The sequence below is a fragment of the Lipotes vexillifer genome, unplaced genomic scaffold (assembly GCF_000442215.2).
Source record: "Lipotes vexillifer unplaced genomic scaffold, Lipotes_vexillifer_v1.1 scaffold25, whole genome shotgun sequence".
NCBI lineage: Eukaryota > Metazoa > Chordata > Mammalia > Artiodactyla > Lipotidae > Lipotes > Lipotes vexillifer.
In genome coordinates this window covers 581775-603152 of record NW_006792881.1, presented here as the reverse complement: position 1 = coordinate 603152, position 21378 = coordinate 581775, and the positions used below count along the sequence as shown (strand labels likewise).

General features: G+C 41.5%; 1 protein-coding gene and 1 pseudogene across 2 annotated transcripts in view; one reads left to right on the top strand and one right to left on the bottom strand.

The window, feature by feature from the left end:
* Positions 1-21378, bottom strand: part of RTN1 (reticulon 1) — a 246710-nt gene that overhangs the window by 178025 nt on the left and 47307 nt on the right. The window lies entirely within an intron of this gene.
* LOC103089207 (non-histone chromosomal protein HMG-17 pseudogene) lies at positions 18697-18962 on the top strand (annotated as a pseudogene).

The window sequence follows — 21378 nt, the reverse complement described above, 5'->3', positions numbered from 1 at the left end:
CGGCATGTGGGATCTTCCCGGACCGGGGCATGAACCCGTGTCCCCTGCATCGGCAGGCGGACTCTCAACCACTGCGCCACCAGGCAAGCCCCTATTTTGTTTTTTTAAACCTATTTAATATCTACCCCAATCTAGCAGTCTCAATTCCATCTGCTAAGTTCTACGTGAAAATAATTCCATATTGTGTGTATGTTTGTGTGCATAGCAACTAAAGTTCAAACTCTGGCTAATTTCAATATTCTGTGACTAATTTTAATTTTTGATAGAACAAACTGGAATTAGACTAAATTGTTTTCGCTTGATGACATTTAAGTGTTTCTTTTTTAAGTAGTAGCATAACAAATGTGGGGTTTACTCTCTAAGGCCAGTTAATGAGAGAATAGTTTGTTTTTTGAACCATTTAGAAATAACTAGGTTCATGTTAAATCTTATGGGCAATGGTAACCTTAGCCAGAATTCTGAACTTGTTCCAGTACATAAAATCCATCTGTTTGTATTATCTGTTAGTGTTCATCTACATAGTTTACTGTAAATAACTTCCCAGTGCCTAGGAAGCTGCATTCACTTGTAGAGTTTTAAAACAAACATCTCATTAGGGTGTTCCCTGAAAGATAAAGGGCCAAACCATGACACTGATACTTGGCATATATGCAGCAAACAGTTTACCTGGACTGAACGATTTAGTTGTTTATACATGTAATTGTTGCTGATTAATGTCACAGAAGATGTGTTTGTTTTGGCCATCCCAATGGCCCAGTATGAGCTCTACTCAGGAATGTAATATGTACTTGGGAAACAGAACAGACCGGAAAGGGGCTTTATAATAAATATAATTGTTAAGGTAATCTACATCAATCCAAAAATCATGTATTAATTGCCAACTATGTCCCAATTACTATGTGAGGGGCTGGGGCAGTTAAAGAAGAATGAGACAAGACATTCACGCCCCTGTGATGTGTTCAGTCTGGTAATATAGGCAATGCTGTGGATCAATAAAGCACTGATCATATAATTTTTTGTTCTTTAAAACCTTCAGTGTCCCTGGTGCTTATAGGAAAATACCCCTCCTTCTTGGCAAGATACACGGGCCTTTAATAATGTCCTGTCTTTTGTTTACTTGGCGCATCCCTGTAACACAATACACCCTAACCTTAAAACAGTTCTTGTAGCTGCAGGAACATTCTATGCTGTTTCACATCTCTGTGCCTTTACATAAACTCCCACCTCAGCCTGGTCTCACTGTTTAACTGCTCATTCTTCAAGATTCAGCTCAGGCTTCACCTCCCTTACAAAGAAAGTTTTCCCCAACCTCTTCAAACAGTATTAGTTACTCCTTCTAATTCCCTCCAAAGAAATCATCCTCTCTGGTTGCATCCATCACATTATTTCTCACTGTTAATTTACTGACCTCTTTCACTCACTAGAATATGGGCTCCCGGGGGGACAGTGATTTTATCCTGTCCATCTTCATATCTTCTGTGCCTACAATAGTGGTTTGTCCAAGATAAAAATTCAATACAAATTTGTTGAGTGAATGAGTAAAGGATCAGATGTGTTAAGGTTGTAAATGAACTCCGTGCAAATTACTCTCATCCATGAGTAACTCCTTCACATTAGAAGGGAGTCACCTGAATTCTCTGAACATTTCCCCCCATGACTGTTTGAAATAACACAAGCTTTTGGCTTCCACAGAGGATTATTTGGAAGATTTACTGTGCATGAAACAATTTGAAATTCTTATGTAACAAACTCTTTGAAATTTGAAATTCCTCCATGTAACAAACTATTGCTAAACATGAAATAAATCTTCATCACCACTTACTCTGCACCATTTTCTGAGCAACTTCTACAGGCACAGAGAATATATGACAGTAATATACTACTATGGGGAAAATCCCCTTGCCTAACAACCACCTTGGGTTCCCTAATTGAAGTGGACTATCTGTACTGGTAACACAAACTGCTGTGCCATTTAAATATCAACACTGGAAAACATTAAAGTGGGAACCTGTGGATTCTGATTCAGAAAAGTTTGTGCAACATCCAGCAGTCTTCCCTCCTGTGAAGCTGTAGAGAGACCTTTCTTTTCAACTATTCAAAAGTCCACTGTGCAACGAGTAACCAGAACCTACTATTTAGTAAGAAGAGTAACCCAAGGATGCTTCTCAACATAGCCAAAATGGTGGCTACCTGCATGGCATGAAAATAGAGATACACCAACATGTCTGAATGCTGCCAACTATCTGCCCATTATTAGAGCCATTTCTTTGCTTTAAGACTCTGCCTCTTCCTTATATGGGAGCTGAAGCACTGGAGTCATATTAAAGGTAAAATTCTGCCTTTTCATTACTTTTGCCTAGTGCCATCCCTGTTAGCACTATCGAGGAGCAGTGTTTTATAGCGACGAGGATCGTGAGACTTAGAAACACATGTCTCAATTCAAATCTAGTTCTTCCACTGATTAGTTGTATGACATTGGACAAGTTACATCAGGTTCCTGAGCTTCAATTACCTGTAAGATATGGATAAGGATACTTACTTCTAAAGTTATATAGATTTTATGAGATAAATGTTAAGTGCCTAACATAGTATATGGCTCATAATAAATGGACATTTATGATTATTGTTGTTGCTGCTGCTGTTGTTATTGTTGCTACTACAAATAATAATGGCCCAGCTCTGAGGGGGCATTAACCCATCATGGCCATCACATCCAAAGTGAAGAGACAATGTATTAAATATTAAGCCAGAAAAAAACAAGATACATTCCCCGTTATAAAGATAGGGTGTCATCTATTATTATCCATGATAAAACAGGGCATCACAGTGAATCTCTGGAATAAAGCGTTGAGTATCCACTTTCCCAGGAAGAGAGGCCACTAAAAGGCAGGACTCTTAAAATGACTCCTCTCCTTCTGTTAAAATGGATCATTTATCATTAATTTATCATGGGACAAAATTCATTACAGTTCATATGATGTTATAAAGGACCCATTTCAAGATTACTAACTAATCTTGCTCACTTGACTGAATGTTCTTTAAAATGGTCACATCCACTGGGTAATTCCTTTTCTTATGCAATGAAGGCAAATTGGATGTTAGCTTTTCAAAATTTATTATTAGTTTCCTATTACTGCTATAACAAATGACCACTTAGTGGCTTAAACAACAGGAATTTATTACCTTACAATTTTGAAGGTCAGAGTCCCCAAATCAAGATATTAGCAGGGAAAGGTTCTTTCTGGAGGCCCTAGGAGAGAAGCAGCTACCTTGCCCTTTCTGCCTTCAGGAGGTGGCTGCCTATTTTCCTCAGCTCACGGCCCCATACTGCATCTTCATAGTTGGTAGTGTGGCATCTCTCAATCTCTCTCTCTCTGATTATAACCCTGCTTCCATGATCACATCTCCTTCCCTGATTCTGATCCTCTTGCCTCTCTCTTATCATGACCTTCGTGATTACATTGGGCCCACCTAGATAATCTCTCCATTTCAATGTCCTTAACTTAATCACACCTGAAAGTTCCTTTTGCTATATAAGGTAACATATTTACAGTTTTCAGTAAACCTGTAAATATGAACTAGATTTTTGTTAAAATTTTAACATATTTACATGGACATCTTTGAAGGAAGGAGGCATTATTCTGTCTTCAACGGTGGTGAAATTAATAAACTTACAGATAAGCATTTCAAATACTAAAGACTTAAAAAGAGATGCAAAAGATAACAGCAAAGGATTCTTAGCGCCCCAATAACAGCCAGTGATTTGCCAAGGTCACTTGAAAAACAATTCCCAGACTTTTAAGGCAATTGGTGTGTCTGAATTTTCTAAAAATGTAATAATTCTTTCCAATGAGGTCAAGTGAATTATGACTTGACTGCATAAACAAATGTACTATTGTTCTAAACATATAATCTGCTTTATACAACTTGAGGTATTACCTCATGATCTGAGATGATACAGAAGAATTAAAAATTCTCTCCCAGTGGCACTCATAGACGAGGCCAAGGAGGACACTCAGTCTGAACAAAAACAAAATGCCTATGGAATGAGCATAAGTTGGTGAGCCACACTCATCAAATTTCACTCATGATAATAACCATGAAGAAGAAAATTCTGCTTCCTCTTAAGAAGAAAGCTTCAAGAGAACATCACTCCCATTCTAACACTGAGAAAAATTTGGATAATCTAAAAAAATCATCCATTTTCTCAAGGCTATCAAAGAGCATAGGTTGTTAAGTCAATGAACTGAGCTGAATTTCAACAGGGACAAGTCCTCCCCAAGGAGATATAGGACACACAAACTCTTTTACCTTTGACAGAGCATGGGAAGAAGAGATGGACGCTATGAAAGAATAAATAAGCTAGAGTTTTAGCAAATTTGTGGAGGCTGAATATAGGCTAGTACGTAAGTTTACAGTAACTAGGAGTCCCAGACACGTAGGGAGTTGACATTCTTCTCCATGGATCCCCACTGAGTACCCGTAAGAAAGACTTGAAAAGGGCAGACCATGAAAGAGCACTTGGTGGCACAGATTTGCAGGTGGTGACTGGCTGCCAGGGTGGGGCCGTCATGAAATACCAACCACTTCAAGAGAATCTTCTCTCCTACAAAGCAAATGCCTTACACCACTGGGGAAGAGCATAGGAAACCTTCCCACTGCCAGGACTCAAGCAAAACTCTATTGTCTCAGGGAGAAAGGTAGAAATAAGAGCCCTCTGCTGCTGGGAGAAGGGCAGGAAAACCTTTGGGGACCAGGATCCTTCACCAAGACAACGCAGAGGTCTTCTGTCATGGGCAGGGGTTGGGGGTGGCTGAGGGAGAGGATTCTGTACTTCCCAGGAGCTGCCAGAGATATGAGGCAGAGTGTGATGGCCTAAGGGGGACAGAGACAAGAACACTGAGGAAGGGCTTCCCTGGTGGCGCAGTGGTTGAGAGTCCGCCTGCCGATGCAGGGGACACGGGTTCGTGCCCCGGTCTGGGAAGATCCCACATGCCGCGGAGCAGCTGGGCCCGTGAGCCATGGCCGCTGAGCCTGCGCGTCCGGAGTCTGTGCTCCGCAACGGGAGAGGCCACAGCAGTGAGAGGCCCGCATACAGCAAAAAAAAAAAAAAAAAAAAAAAAAAAAAAAGAACACTGAGGAAGCCTTACTTTATCTCTAAGGACAGAGGACTTGCTTAAAACTAAAGCTGCACCAGGAGAATTCCTACCTCCACCACCAAAAGCTTTGCTCCAAGTAATATGCAAATGAAGTCGATTGGTGGGGGAGAGAAGCAAAAGCAAGGAGAGAGACAGAGAGACTCCCTCCATGGAGTAGATGGGAGGGGCCTGCCGCAAGCTGAGAGTGAAGCAGCAAAGCTGAGGAAAACCATTTGGCACTATATGAGCACAAGTAAGCACAAGGTAACAGCATCCCACAGTGAGAGGAATTTGAAGCCTGTAAGACAAGTTTTCTGTGAATCCAAAACTACCCTAAAATAACGTTTAAATAAATAAGTCATCATACATAAATAAATACACAAAACCCTCAGTGTAAAAATGGAGTCTCTATCCCATACAGACAACAAAGCATAGAATACTGGGGCCTCAGATTTCTGAATCTCCAGGTCGAGAGCCCCAAACCACCCACCTGCTTACTACCTCATGTGCTATTTACTATTGTTTCTCTCTCAGGTCACAGGCAGTGCAGCTCAGGAAAGTGCTGTTTAGAATGGAAAGCAAAGTATAATGTATCCAGGCAGAAAGAACCAGAAGACAGAAATAAGTGGGTCACATTAATACTCTTACTTCTCGCTTGTGTGGGCCAGTAAATGATGCCGATTTCCCAGGGCAGAAAACGCTATGGGCTCTCGACCCCTCTGAATTATATGGGGGACCAGATTCTGCAAAGAAGGTTGCTTTTTAACTTGAATGATTCAGGCCAGAGTAGATTTGGGTGGCCTGAATTATCTGGATAGTTGCCCTAATTCTTTGCTTTGACTGTGGAGACCTGGCCTTTGAGGGAAATAGGCCATTCATTCCCTGAGATACACATTCCCTTCCTGGAGGATGAAAGGAAAGGTCTGGAAACTTCCCATCTGTATTGAACTATGAGCTTGTAAAGGGATTCATTCCATGGTACAGTCCTTGAGGGTAGAGGCAAGTCATACACAGCACAGGGACTCAAACGGAACTGACTCCCCCTCTCCCTTCAATGGGCAGCAGGCGAGCTGCCAGAATCACAGCTCCAGGGGACTCTGATTACAAGTGTCCTCTCTCCAGCTGTTTTTAGCCAAATGAGAACAGGAGGCATCCTGTCCTTGTGATTTCACTTAGATAGACCGCTATTTTCTGCTTGGCCTGGGTGTTTATCCCAGAGTAAATGACATGTTATCTTTATCAGTTTCACCAAGGGGATGGTGGGTTGCTGTGTAGATTCTTTTTTTTTCAGAGTGAAAGCTGAGAGAATTAAATGTCACCTGTAAATTCCCAACTCCATTTCTCCTCTTTGTAAAAGTGATCTATCTTAGCAAGATGGCGACATCATTCTGGATAAAGAAAAAAGATTTGTTAATACAACTGAAATTAGTTGCCATTTTAGCAAGTGAGATTTTGGTTTAGGTTACGGTCAGATGCTGGGAGGCCAAAACCTGTGAAGCTTCCCCAGTGATGAAATTTTTGGACAAATCTAGAAGCCTCTTTCTTTGCTATGTCTGCTTGGATACTGGAAATGGTAACTAAAGGAAACCTTAAATGCTAAATGTATAAATTCTAAATGTATTACTGAGCTCTAAATTCTTATTTCATCTGAATTTACATATAAACATTATATGTAAAGAGTATGTATTAACAACCAGAATTTGGATTGAGTTTTGTAACAGTCATTGAAGTAAATGCAAACTCAGATGCTCTTACAGCTTAGACTCAGATTTAAATTCAAATGGATTTAAATCGCATTCCCTGATGTAAAATGACATGTAGAAAGTCATATTCCATTCTACTGTAGCCTAGGGCCATGCCTTTTTCTAGCACCGTACAGATAGGGATTCAGGAGGTCTTTGGCTTGGCCCAAAATTGTGTATTTCAAACAAGCTCCCGAGTGACACTGATGCTACTAGACCATGGTCCACATTTTGACTAGGAATGTTCTAGCCCCTCCCTCTAAAAAAGTCACAATTCTGTTTTAAAAGGTTTCAATTAATCAATCCTCTAATTTTTCATGACTTTATTTATACTAGTAAATAAATGGAACCAAAGAGAAAAAATAGCTCATTTTCTTTTGCAGATTTCATTCAACATTAGTAACTTTACCAGTCTCTTCAAAAACTTTAGTTGTCCATGACGTGCTATATCCAGACACCATTTCCCTGATCGATTTCTTTAGAACACAAGTGAGTTGTGAGATGTTTCCATACTCAAATACACCTGGGAAATGCTGCATAAGATGGAAGAGCACGTTAATGGGCCTCAGAAGTTTGCTAAGCACTGTCTAACTCCAAGCGTATTCAATTATGGGATACATTTTTTCATGTGTTACTCATGAATGTTACTTGGAACAGCATGGGAAGAACTGAAAATAGTGGGGTTTTCTCTAATATCTAAGTATAGATATTAGATATATTTATACATCTGTATTTTAGATATATATCACAATCTATCTTGAAATAATGTTATATCTCTTCACGTATAGTGTCATCTATTCAAAGATCCCTTCCACAGGGATGCCTTCCTTAATCACCGCATCTGAAACAGCATCCCCAAGTCCTAGTCTCTATCTCCTTATTCTGGTCATTTTTCTTTCTGATACTTACATACTCTGACACTGTTTTACTGTACTATCCCATCCCCACTAGAACGTAAACTCAATACTAGCAAAGACTTTTCTTTCTTCACTGCTCTATCCCCAAATTCCAAAATAGTTTCCAGCACACAGGCTCACAGACTTAAGCAAAGTAGGGGAAGAGAGGGAGGTCCCCAGCGTGGAGCACCTAAGAACCTAACTGTGTGTGGCCAGGTCTCTCCCTGGACATTCTGACTGGGATTGAACCATGGCTGCCCACCTGCCCCACCACAAGGCCCTGATTTATAGCAAAGGATAAACCTTAGGACCATAAAACAGCTTAGAACTAAACACTGATGCTCAGATTAATCACATCCATAAATGAGTCTTTTCCTAGAAGGCCTACACAGTATCATAAACCCTGATTATGATAAAACAAAAGTTTGACCTAAAAAATTGTCCAAAAAGTTTCTTCCATGAAAGCCTTTGTTTTTCATCAGTTAGGTTCCCAGGATGATACATCCAAATTTTTTTAAATGAAAGGGGACATTATGAATTCTACTTTATCAGGTACTTCCCAAATGACATCTTTGATGTCATTGGGAATGAGCACAGAACAAAGACAAAGAATGCATAATGTATTTCATTTTGTTGATGAATTCAATCCTATGAGAGGGTTTCATAAAACTGACATCAGAGGATGTCTGCTATGGATGATATGAAAGACAAACAACTATATATGTTTGAGTTAATAAAATTATGAATCATAGCCCATAAAATTATATTTCTTTCTCCTCTCATTATCATACATCTTTTTCCTCAAAGTTGATCTGTGGAGATACCATTTTTATTTTTGAAAAGTCTGACTACTATAATCCAGTAGATTAAAATGGAACTAACATAAATTGCAGTATATTTTTATATTTTACCTTTCAAAGCTGAATTTTTTAAATGAGATTCTTTATCTCAGATCTGGCTGAGGCTCCAAAAGGCTGCGAACGAAATAGGTAGCTAGTACTCCCATATTCCAAAGGAAATGGGAAAACCAGCTTTGTACCTCTTTGCCCGTAACTCATTCAACATGTTAAAAGGGATAAAGTTGGAGAGGCTGAGACAGTTAGCAACTGAAAGGAATATTTCAATGAGGTGTGATTTCAAGTCAAATGAGAGGGTCTTTCTGGAGAACATATCCAAGCTTGGTACATGTTCTAGTGCCTGAAGCACTATGGGCTGGTGGCCAGTGAGGAGGTACGTGGCTGCAGAGTGTAGCCCTAAGTTTGGGAAGTAGATGCATTCTCCTTCTATGGCCAAAGGAAAGGTGACATGAGGTTGTCTTGGATCCAGCCCCAGAGGTCAGCCTAGAACTACTAGGAGACTTTGGGAACATGAGGCCTGAGTTGGTCCTCAGGATGTGAAAATCCACTAGAGATCCAAAGGAACTGCAGATGAGAGATCTTTAGGGATGGGGTGATCTACAAAGAATCCACAACACTCCATGAAAGCTTTAAACACTTGCCACACTCACAGGAAGTCAACAGGCTTTTACATCATTGTCATTCAAGTGAAATCTTTCCTGACCTTTTCTCTCTCCAGCCCCACTTTTACCCTGGAAGTTCACAAGCTGTGCTACGACCTGGCCGAATTAATAGAAAAACTGACTGGTCCCCTCTTTTCCACTGCAAACTCCCACACGGAATAGCTCTGATTTGTGACAGGGAAAAGCTTTAACTTTAAAAGAAACTGGGATGAAGTTTACAAGGATGTGACGTTCCGATTGCAATATGTGACTACGTTTTTGCCCCTTGAGGTTGCTGAGGACCTTCTGTTTTCCCAGAGTGACCAGAAAAGTTATGGAATCACTCCAGAGTGCATCCAAAAAAGCAAGGAAGAACCAGTCCCACAAAGCAGATTGGAAAGGGGTAAGGAGGGAATAAAGGTTTTGTTTGAAGCCTATGAGCCCTGCTCCTTCAATATATCCTAAGGCACATTATTAATTGTTCTTACTTACAATGACTAAAAGTGTGTTTTCATCTCTATAAGCATGTTGGAATGTCCCAACATTTTACAGCAGGGAGTTAGGTTTGGCAAATACTTTTCTTATTCTGATATCACTGAGCCAAAGCAAAAGGCCATAATTATACAAATTAATGGCTTAGTGGGATATAAGGGTAAATGGGAGCCTAATTAATAAATCTGCTAATTGTCTTTCCTTATTGTGAGCATCAGTATTCGGTACTTAGCTTTAACGCATCCAATGGACAGGAAAGAACAGAGTTTCACAGGCTGGCTGGCAGTTGGCCAGAGGTTTTCCTATGAAGGTCTCCCTACTTTGGGCCCACCCTACAGAGCACCTGAAACTAAGGCTGAAGACTGACTCAGTGAAGAGCGCACAGCAGAGGCCCCAGCTGCTCCTGTTAAAGTAGTAAGAGAGTTTCAGGTTGATTTTCATGGTTTTAAAAAACATACTAGGGGCTGGCCTGGTGGCGCAGTGGTTGGGAGTCCACCTGCCAATGCAGGGGACACAGGTTCGAGCCCTGGTCCGGGAAGATCCCACATGCCACGGAGCAACTAAGCCCGTGCACCACAACTACTGAGCCTGCCCTCTAAAGCTCACGAGCCACAACTACGGAGCCCACGTGCCACAACTACTGAAGCCCACGTGCCTAGAGCCCGTACTCCGCAACAAGAGAAGCTACTGCAGTGAGAAACCTGCACACTACAACGAAGAGTAGCCCCCGCTCGCCGTAACTAGAGAAAGCCCGTGCGCAGAAACGAAGACCCAACACAGCCAAAAATAAATAATTTTTTTAAAAAAACTAAAAGAAATTGGTCTCTGTCCAAGGATTTTAAAAGGAAACCTTCTCAAATAGGGACTTTTTCACTTCCTCCCAAAGATTTTTTTAAAAATTTCCAGCTGCTTTCACTTGTTCTTCAACAAATATTTACTGAGTACCCACTACGTTCCCAACCCTGTGCTAGCTGCCAGAGAAAAGAAGATTATTATTGGGATATAAACCTCCATGGGTCTCTTCGTGATTCAGCATGTCTTATGATGAGGTATTGACGGCTTGTTGACTACCCTTTCAAGAATGTTTGTGTAGCAAACAGCCTTGGAAGATAGGAAGAGTCTCCCTCCCAAGCAGGGGCAGATTTGTTTCCCACCCAGAACATGAAGTCTCCCTTGGGGGGCAAAAGTGGGACAGGTTTGCTGGCAGTCCCTTACAAGATTTGAGGATTTCCTAAGCTCAGAGTTCCTGGGCTGTGACACAAGCCCACCCTGTGTGCAGCATCCACCTGGGCTGCTCTGCATCGCCCCCATGGGGTTTGGGATTTGGGGACAGGGAACTGATGCAAATATGAAGCATATGCTGCCTGCTGTGCTGTGAGTAAATATGTCCTCCGTCTCTGACCCAGGAGTCCCCAGTCCTCTGTCAGCTTCCACGAGACTATGGCAGGCTAGCTTGTTAGCTTGCAAGCAGGATAGAATCTCCAACCCCTCACAGTTCTTGACATTCAATTCCTCATATCAAGGAGCTCTAGGTCTCTGGGGGAAGTAAAAACAACAAAAATATTCTAAAATAACGTGTACATGGAGTGTTAGACATATGGCTATGGGTACACTGCAAAATCAGCAGGAAGGGACCGTCAGGAAAGGTTTCAGTGGCAGCAAAACATGGTGTGTGCAGAGAAGTAAACGATTCACTGATGCTGAAGCATCAACTGTGAACCTGGGATTGACTCACACTACAGCTGGAATGGTTGGTACAGGCCAAAAGATAGAGACCCTTGTATCTCTCCACAGAAGCAGTGATTCTCAACCCCAAGTTCTCATTAGAATTAACTGGGTGTGTTTTTAAAAAATGCCCATGGCCAGGTCCCTTCCCAGACCAATTAAATCGGAATTACTATAAATACTTCTTTTGTCAGGAAAGAGAAAAGGAAGGAAGGTTGCAGTGATAGCATCTTGATGTGAAACCCATTGCTGAATCATTCACAAGCAAACCATTGCTACAAAGAAGTTAAAGCCAGGATTGCACAAACTGCTACTAGAGGTCATCAGTGTATAGTCAGTTCTGCTATAACATGAAATGCATTCTTAAAAATCACAGCACCACACTACGCAAAATCACAATAAAAATCACAGGGCTTATGAAGAAAATGAGCACAACGCTCAAAAACTTTGTCAGTGTCAGATTGTTTTAAAAAGACAAAATTTTAATAAAACCAGAAGCACAGTTTTACATGTGTTAAATGACTAAGACATACATAAATATATAATAGATGTGGCACTGTCCCTTGAAAAAGGCCTGAAGGTTTGTGTTGCGGCTTATGGATTACTGTGCAGTGTTTAAGGAAGGTTATCTGAAACTGGATGGAAAGTTACAACACCAGATGTGAATGAGTATGACTCATAACACACAACGTGGTAAACTGAGGCAGCTAATAAATGTTTGCGGGTGTGTGTGTGTATGTGCATTTGTCCTGATTCAGCTATTTTCTGCATTCACCCAGATTCACATAGTGTTTCTCGTGAATGAAACTGTGCATAAGCAAACACAAAATTTGTGTTATGCTCAAAGTATTGCCTAAAATATCAATTGCATTGGAACAAACTCACATTTTCAAATAAGATTTATAGCAGAACTGCCTACTTAAAATTACAAGAACAACAAAATGAAATACAGCATAATCTTTCAGTAATTTGCAATGAGGTGGAAAGTGACCAAGAAAATCTTTTACATCAAATCAAGGTTTGCAGGTTATCTCATTGTAAAGAAAATAAAAGGTTTATTGAACTTTAAGTGGAGTTATCCATCTTTATTTCACAAAAAAAGACAAGTAAGCTAAATTTGGACCTCTCCTGATATGACAAATGCTTTCTGTAATACGGTACTAAGTAGACACAAAAACTCTCCCTTTAACCACAAGGGAGGAAATAATGGCTTTTCAAAAGAGAATAGCTCTGAAGGGAGCATTCTGAAAATGAATAACTGGAAATGATTCCATTATTGGGTAATTTTTTGCTGAAAATGATATGTGTCATATATAAAAACTCTCAAACCTGTGCACGTTAAATTGGAAACTGAATTTTCCAATCCATCTAAAAATCTTCGACATGAGGAGCTTCTGTCAGTAGGTTTTGAAACCAATTGTTAAATGTATAAAGAGCATCACTTCCAGTTAGTTTGCAGGAAAAGCCATCAGGGAAGATGGAGGTTTACTGGCCAAATTCGATTAAAAAAAAAAAAAAACCTTTGCATTGTTGAGGGATGGAATTGAAAAATGAGTACCTACATACAATAAGTTCAACCAATGATTTACTTATTCCTTTATGGAAATACGTGTCTTTGTCAGGTATCTTTTTCAGACTTGACAGCCAATAAAACAAAGCGTAGAGCTAAACTAACCTTGAAGACAGACCTTGAGATCATTCAATCAAGAGGTGATTTTCAAAAAATTCAAAAGCATATTAAATTGCAATCATGTTGCTCAATATCAAAAGTTAAAAAAAATTTTGTATTGTTAATAAAAATAAAATACAATACTATTTTTTTTTTTTTTTTTTGCGGTATGCGGGCCTCTCACTGCTGTGGCCTCTCCCGTTGCGGAGCACAGGCTCTGGACGCGCAGGCTCAGCGACCATGGCTCACGGGCCCAGCCACTCCACGGCATGTGGGATCCTCCTGGACCGGGGCACAAACCCGCATCCCCTGCATCGGCAGGCAGACTCTCAACCACTGTGCCACCAGGGAAGCCCTACAATACTATTTTAAAATGTTTTTTGTCTTCAACTTATTCCTTTTTCTCTATGTCTAACATATCAGTACATGTAGATAGTTTATAAATAATTAAAAATACAAATTAATATATATAAATACTTCAAAATTTTTATTGATAGACATCATGATCAAAAAGGTTTGACGACCACTGCTAAAGCTGATGGGGAGATTAAGCAGTTGAGACTGCATTTAAATACAAGTTATCAGAAATCCTACTTCTGGGTTTAATTTCCTTAAGTAAAAGAAGCCTAGGTGTAGAACAGTCCCAGGCTGGGACTCATGAAAGGCCCAGACTCCTTCTGTCTTTCCACAAAGTCTTGTTTAAAATATGGGCTCTCCCTCATGCCCCTGGGGGCATGCTGCACCCTGGGATGTGGACACATCATATCCACATCTCACGCAGGAAGCTGAGGGAAAGGTGAAGGGAAAAAGATAGAACATGCACATTAGCTGAAGGCCTCAACAGATAACCCAGGGCTAGGCACCCAAGGGAAAAAAATCTAGGGAGGTCAACTAAGGCTTTTCCTGTATTATATATACATCAGGGAAGGCAACAGAGTCAGAGGCTAAAAGTTGGGCATCAACGAAAGCTACTGTAGAATAGTGAGCCGAAAGCCTGATTTCTAGCTGACTGCATATTGGATTGGCAGTGAGGGGCCCCACTTGTCCTAGAGTGCGGCCAGGGCCGGTGTGCATGGGGTCCTCACTGAGCAGCAGCCCAGTACCTGCTCTACATCTGAAAGCACAAGCTCTGAAGACGTAAAGTCAGCACGTCTCTGGAAAGAGTCATCAGCTCAATGTAGAGAAAGACTACAGAAAGAACTAGCTAAATGAACTTCTCACAAGCCCCACTCCATCTCATTTTTTTTAACCCATTAACTCATTTTTGCGAACAATAGTACATCAGTGCATCTATGGCTTTAGGAAGCCAGATTGGGGGCTACTTCAAAGTAGTCTTTGGGAAAACCCTGATTGGAAATGCTAAAAATTATTCTATGAATGGTGTCATTCGTTTACCATGTAAAGCAAATTCAATGATTTTAGGCTAATGACAGGCAACCCAAACAAAGAAAGAAATATAGAAAGTCCATGGTTTAGAATGGCAGCCAAGTTCTCTCTGGGATAATTTTATCCTGAAAAGGAACAAATTATCCTGATTTGTCTTCTGTATGATTTTCTCATATACAGTATTTTTGAAATTTTTGCTCTGTAATAGTTAGAATCAGCTTTGTTAAAACAGCAGAAATAGTAACATTTAAAGCCAAGATTATATATCTCTCACAACAGTGTGTCTGGGCTATTTTATATTGCTCAAGGCTCAAAAGTCTTGTGCATTACTCACTTACTCCAAGCAGGGCATGCAATAAATTACTCCTGAGATGCAACCACTTACAGCAAGACAGTTCATATTTACTCTGAAAAATGATTTCTTCTCAGAGTGCTTTCTTCTTTAAGGTCACTGTCACAGGCACTGACGCCCCTCCCAACGTTTATTCTTTACCCTGCTGCACACTGCACTGTGTAAAGCTCCATTCTACAATTTTAAACAAAATTTTTCTCTCTTGGATTTTACCTTCTGAGGGTGATAGTTCTGGAATAACTAAAGAAGAGTCTTTGGGGTCCCCCAATACAGACTGCAAATCTCCCTCCAGCCCACAGGAGCCCTCCCTGCTGCTTCCTTGGAGACGGCACTGCATTGCTCATCCCCTCTCCCTCTCAAACTTAAGTCTCTCTCCTAACTTCAAAATTCCCCTCCTGAACCCTTACATACCGCTGCAGTTGCCAGGGTCTCTCTACTTCATACTCTTCAGACCAAGATCCTTAGATGGTAATCTACACTGTCTTCACCTCTCGACTCCCACTCTCTCCACCAGCTCCTCATCCGTCAACTAATGCCTACTGAACCGGCAATTCTGCAGAAGGTATCTATGGACACCTAGAATCTCTGTGCCCTCCTGGGAACACAAAGGTGCCCTTAGCTCTCCTTCCACCTCAAGCTTTCCACCGCTCAGCCTTCCTCCCAACTCATACTGATTTCCCATTCATCCCTTCCCAGCCCCGATCTTGCGGTCAGCCTGTTCAGTACCCTACCTCCCTTCTTAGAGTCTCCCTTTCTTCTTTACTTCCTTAATGCTGATTCCCAGGCCCGGGAGGACCCCAGAGGCCCTTTGTCTATCTGCATCCTTCTCCAGCTGCCCAGGTAATCTGTTCTCCATTTTCTGTGTTGTTTACCAACTCCCACCTTCGTGCCTTTCCTCAGGGTACTACTTCTGCTAGCAGTGCCCCTTGTCCCCGCCACTGTGCAGTCACTTGTGCCACCTGTCCTTCCTTAGACAGAAATATGAAGTACCTCCAGGTACTTCCCTGATTCAGCTCCACCTCACTTATTTTACCCAACCTCCACTAATACACAGAAGCACAATTTCTCCCTGATGCTTGATGTAGGATCCTTGTTTCCAATTTCTTTTATGATTATCTTTAGTGCTACATGTATATAATCTTAGAGACTAAGGGGGGTGCAAATACACACACACATAAACACGCATGCGAATACAATAGGTACTCAAATGATTAATTAATGCTGATTCAGATTTTTTGTAAAGAACAAAATAGCCATTCCCCGGGAAGCTGCTATCCTCACGCATCTCCAATAGCATCCTGTCCACTTCTCTATTGCTACAGAGCTGACCACATGGTAATGTAGCTCATTGTCTGCCTTCTCCAGTCCCTGAGGTACATCTAAGAAATCAGAATGAAATCAGATTTAGCTCTGTATCTCCAGCATCTCACATAGTGCCTGAGACAAAGTAGGGGCTTAATAAATATTTGTTGCACATAGAAATGAGTTTTGAGATGGAATACTCAAACCAAGTTGTGACCAATGTCCAGAAGATCTGGACGAGGGGGAAGGGAAGTAATAATACTGTGAAGGATTAAATTATAAAATACTCAGTACTAGTAAGGCTTATTTTGTGTATGTTTTAAAAGCAGATCTCAGCATGATGAACAGTATGTGGTGAACTTACTAGAAAACAGGAGGGGGCATCATAAGAAATATTTCTGCTTTGAAGGCAATAGTCAAACATAGAGTTCAAGTCCTAATATATATGCACCCACTTACTCAGGAAATTGTTACTGAGTGCCTGCGTGTGACAAGCACTCAACCAAGATTGGGAGTTACAAGAGTGAAAGTCCCTGTCCTCACGGGACCTCTAGCTAATGTCTAGTTAAACAGACATTAACAAACTAGTAGTGGGCTTCCCTGGTGGCGCAGTGGTTGAGAGTCCGCCTGCCGATGCAGAGGACACGGGTTCGTGCCCCGGTCCGGGAGGATCCCACATGCCGCGGAGCGGCTGGGCCCGTGAGCCATGGCCGCTGAGCCTGCGCGTCCGGAGCCTGTGCTCCGCAACGGGAGAGGCCACAGCAGTGAGAGGCCCGCGTAAAGAGAAAATAAGCTGCAGAATAGGTGGCTTTCAGGGCAATATTAAGGGTTGGCTAAATAGAGCAATGCAACAAACTAGTAGCAAGGAAAATGAAAAAGTAATTACAAATGGTGATAAGAACTATGAAGAAAAATAAAAGATACCATGAGACTATATGCAGGATGACCGATACAAGATGATGCTTCAGGGTGGGGAGAGGTTCCATTTTTTTTTTTTTTTTTTTTTTTAAGGCAGGAAAAAAGACATACTTGGATCAGTTTCTTAAGATATCATCAAGGTGCCCTATACTCTCCTCTAACTGTCTGTCAAAATAATCATGCATTGCATAGTCCTGACAGACGGGGTGTCCTGAAGAAGATGATCTCCGTGTTTCTTTTTATAAAGACAGTCATGCTGCCCTCTTAATAAATATGCCACAACGCCCTTAACCACTTCCTTATTAACGGACAATTGTTAATACACTAAAACATCTGTCTACCTATCTATACATTTATTCTTCCTTTGATTTTTCTATAAGGAAATTTCTGAAGAGTGGGAGTACTGGTTTAATAGTATAAGCATTTCCACGCCTCCTGGAACATCCAGCTGGCTGGGATCCCGCAATGCTGATGCTGGAGTGTGTACCTAACTACCCACAACTTTGTCAGCAGCACATTTCAGTGTCTTCTCTAATTTTGCTAGATGAATAGATAAAAACCAGTGCCTAATTTTCCTCTCTTTACTATGATGTTAAACAGTTTTCAAAAACTGATTTACTGGGGTTTTTTTTCTTTTATGTCATTTTGAACAATTATTTACCTTCTCTAAGCTTAATGTACCTCATATGCCGAACAGGCATAATAACAATATTCATCTCTGCAGTGTTGCTTAAGAATCAAATGAAATAATGTTCTTAAAATGCTAAAACCAATATCTGGGATATAGCAAACATTCAACAGATGATAACTATTGTGTCTATTTATTCATTACCAATTTAGTTCTTTTAAATTTATAAGCACTTGTATTTTTAGGTAATAAACATAAACCTGGCAAAATGATTGAAAATATTTTCTCCTATTCTACCATTTTGTTTATTATCTTAATTTTGCCTGTTCTTGTTGTATAGAAGCCTTTGTAAAATAAATACATCTTGAAGGAGAGCCCATGGACTTCTACTGATATTTCAGCTTTATTTTCTGGATTCTGTGACACCTATTTTGATGATTTAAGTTTATAGGGGGTGGAGAGTTCACCCCTTACTTCACAAGCATTTCCTAAAACTGCCCAAAATGTGATTTTGAGAAAAGTAAGATGTTGTGTAGTATCAATATTTACCATGCATATGTTTGTATTTGTGGTGACTCTTGAAATCTGTTGTTTGGGAAATACTCCCTTTGCTTGCATTGGCCAGACAACACCTGAAGGAAGATGCGACGACAACTCCCTTGCTGAAGTCCTTCCCTTTAACCTGAGGTAGCTGATGGTTTTTTTTCAAAATACAGTTTTAGGAACTACAGCAACAAAAAGTTCCGACAAGCAACTAGCTGAAGAAACCACTGTACTGCATCTTAATTTTTACTTTTTTATTCACCAACTGAGAAGTCTAGATCCCCAACTTCAAGGCATTATTAGAATTGTCAAAATGGAAGAAGAGGTGAGAGCGACCCCTGGACCGACAAAAGCCTGCGTCACTGCATCCTTGTGTCCAGTGCCTACATCCCGCCACCATCACCACCATGCCCAAGAGAAAGGCTGAAGGGGATACTAAAGAAGATAAAGCCAAGATGAAGGGCAAACCACAGAGAAGATCTGCAAGGTTCTCTGCTAAACCTGCTCCAGAGCCCAAGCCTAAAAAGGCCCCTGCAAAGAAGGGAGAGAAGGTACCCAAAGGGAAAAAGAGGAAAGCTGATGTGCTGGCAAGGATGGGAATAACCCTGCAGAACATGCAGATGCCAAAACAGAGCAGGCACAGAAAGCTGAAGGTGGTGGAGATGCCGAGTGAAGTGTGTGCATTTTCGATAACTGTGTACTTCCGATGACTGTACAGTTTGAAATACTATTTTTACCAAGTTTTATAAAAACGCAGAATTTTGTTTTACTTTTTTTTTTTTTTAATTTATTTTTGGCTGTGTTGGGTCTTCGTTTCTGTGCAAGGGCTTTCTCTAGATGCGGCAAGCGGGGGCCACTCTTCATTGCGGTGCACGGGCCTCTCACTGTCGTGGCCTCTCTCGTTGAGGAGCACAGGCTCCTGACGCGCAGGCTCAGTAGTTGTGGCTCACGGGCCCAGTTGCTCCGCGGCATGTGGGATCTTCCCAGACCAGGGCTTGAACCCGTGTCCCCTGCATTAGCAGGCAGACTCTCAACCACTGTGCCACCAGGGAAGCCCTTGACTTTTCTTTTAAGCTATGTTGTTAGTACACAGAACACCTCATTGTTGTTTTCTGGGGGAAGGTCACATGTCACTAATAGGATGTCTCCGAAGCTGGATTGATGTGGGGAAAACCCTCCTTTCCCGTCAAGTTCTGAGATACTTCCTCTTGGTTCCCAGGAAGGAGGGATTCCTTGATGTTGACACACATTAGCCACCGTGGCACAAACACCTTGTGATGTGCAAAAACTAAAATTAGTTTTTATGTCCTCTTCTCCCTCTCTACCTCAAGCATAGACTTGACTCCCTTAAACCCTGAGACCTGTTGGAAACTGACCCCCCAAAATTGGTTATCAGTATGTCAGGCAGTCTGGACTTTCCAGTGTCACCTTTGAGATGGCATCCCTCAGAAGAGTAGCAGTTCTTGGGCTTCCCTGGTGGTGCAGTGGTTGGGAGTCCACTTGCCGATGCAGGGGACGCAGGTTCGTGCCCCGGTCCAGGAGGATCCCACATGCCGAGGAGCGGCTGGGCCCGTGAGCCGTGGCTGCTGAGCCTGCGCGTCCGGAGCCTGTGCTCCGCAACGGGAGAGGCCACAACAGTGAGAGGCCCGCGTGCCTCAAAAAAAAAAAAAAAAAAAAAAAAGAGCAGCAGTTCCTTTTTTAGATTGTGGATCTTCAGGTTGATACTTCTGCCATTTTCATTTCCATTTCCTGAAAGTCAGGGTCAGCTTGTGCAAAGTTGTTAAACAACATGCTAAATGTTAAATGTCAACCCTCACTCTAAACTTTCCCTGTTCAGAGCATCACATGAAGACTTCAATGGGTTTTATAGTGGCTTTTTGATGTTGGTTGTCCATTGAAAAAGGGCATTTGAAAGTTGTATTCTGTTAATGATTGTCTGCCCATGTCCTGCCTGAAATACCATGATTGTTTATGAAAAGTATCTTTAATAAAGCTGGGCACAGTTTGGCATGGAAAAAAAAATTGTCATAATGTATAAAATTCCTGATTTCATTAATGAGACTTGTTCAATAAAAGGTAACAAAATTCTCCCAAATTCCTATGTGCTAAAATCTGAGCATAAACCACACAATCTTTCCACGAGCACTTTCCTCCCGTCTTCCAGCTTTGATAGGGAAGGGCTCTGGAGAACTACCTACAGCTTAACTTTATGCTTGATAACTGTGTACTTCCCCTACTCCAGCCACGTGATTCGACTTTGACCCCTCCACTCTCCTCAGTCAAACAAGTGCCAGACTTGAAGTCTGAAGACTCTGCCACTTACTTACTGGTAATATGTGGCAATCACTTAACCCGTCTCAGCTTCAGAGGGCCCAGCAATAAAATGGAGATAACAATAATAATACTGACCATGCCTATCCCAAATAGCTGTAGTAAGGAGCAGATGCTAGAATTATGCCTATTTCTTGATGCCAGATTTGACCCCAAGCAAGCATCAGGAAGCCCCTTAAAAAAAATTAAAAGAGGCTTCTGTTTCAGAAAGCCGATGGCACATTAGAAGTTTCATTCTGCGGGTGGCCTGTGCCTATTTCCAGATGTCTGGCCTAAATCCTAATCCTTAGCTGGGTTCCCGAAGCTCTGTAGCTCAAACCTCCTACCCTGGGCTGCCTGCCCTGCTGTTGCTCAGTTTGCCTGCCTGGCTCCTGATCTCTGATCTCAGATTTTGTAGATGTGACACTTTTTCTGCTCTCCCGTCTTAGTTTAGGATTTCCTAATCTCAGCATTATTGACATTCTGGGCTGGATAACTGTCTGCTATGGAGGACCATCCTGTGTATTACAGAGTGTTTAGCAACATTCCTGGTCTCTACCCACTAGATGCCAAAGTTACCCCGAGTCATGTCAATCTAAAATGTCTCCAGACACTGCCAAATATTCCCTGGGGAGAAAACTGCTTCCCCCATCTCCTGCTGAGAATGTTAGCTAACCCTCTTAAACTTGACCTCTGGCTATCTGATTTACGACCCTTGCTCGCCAGCCCTAATACATTTTAGGCAAACACTGTTCTTGTTCTCCTCCTAGCTTTCCCTA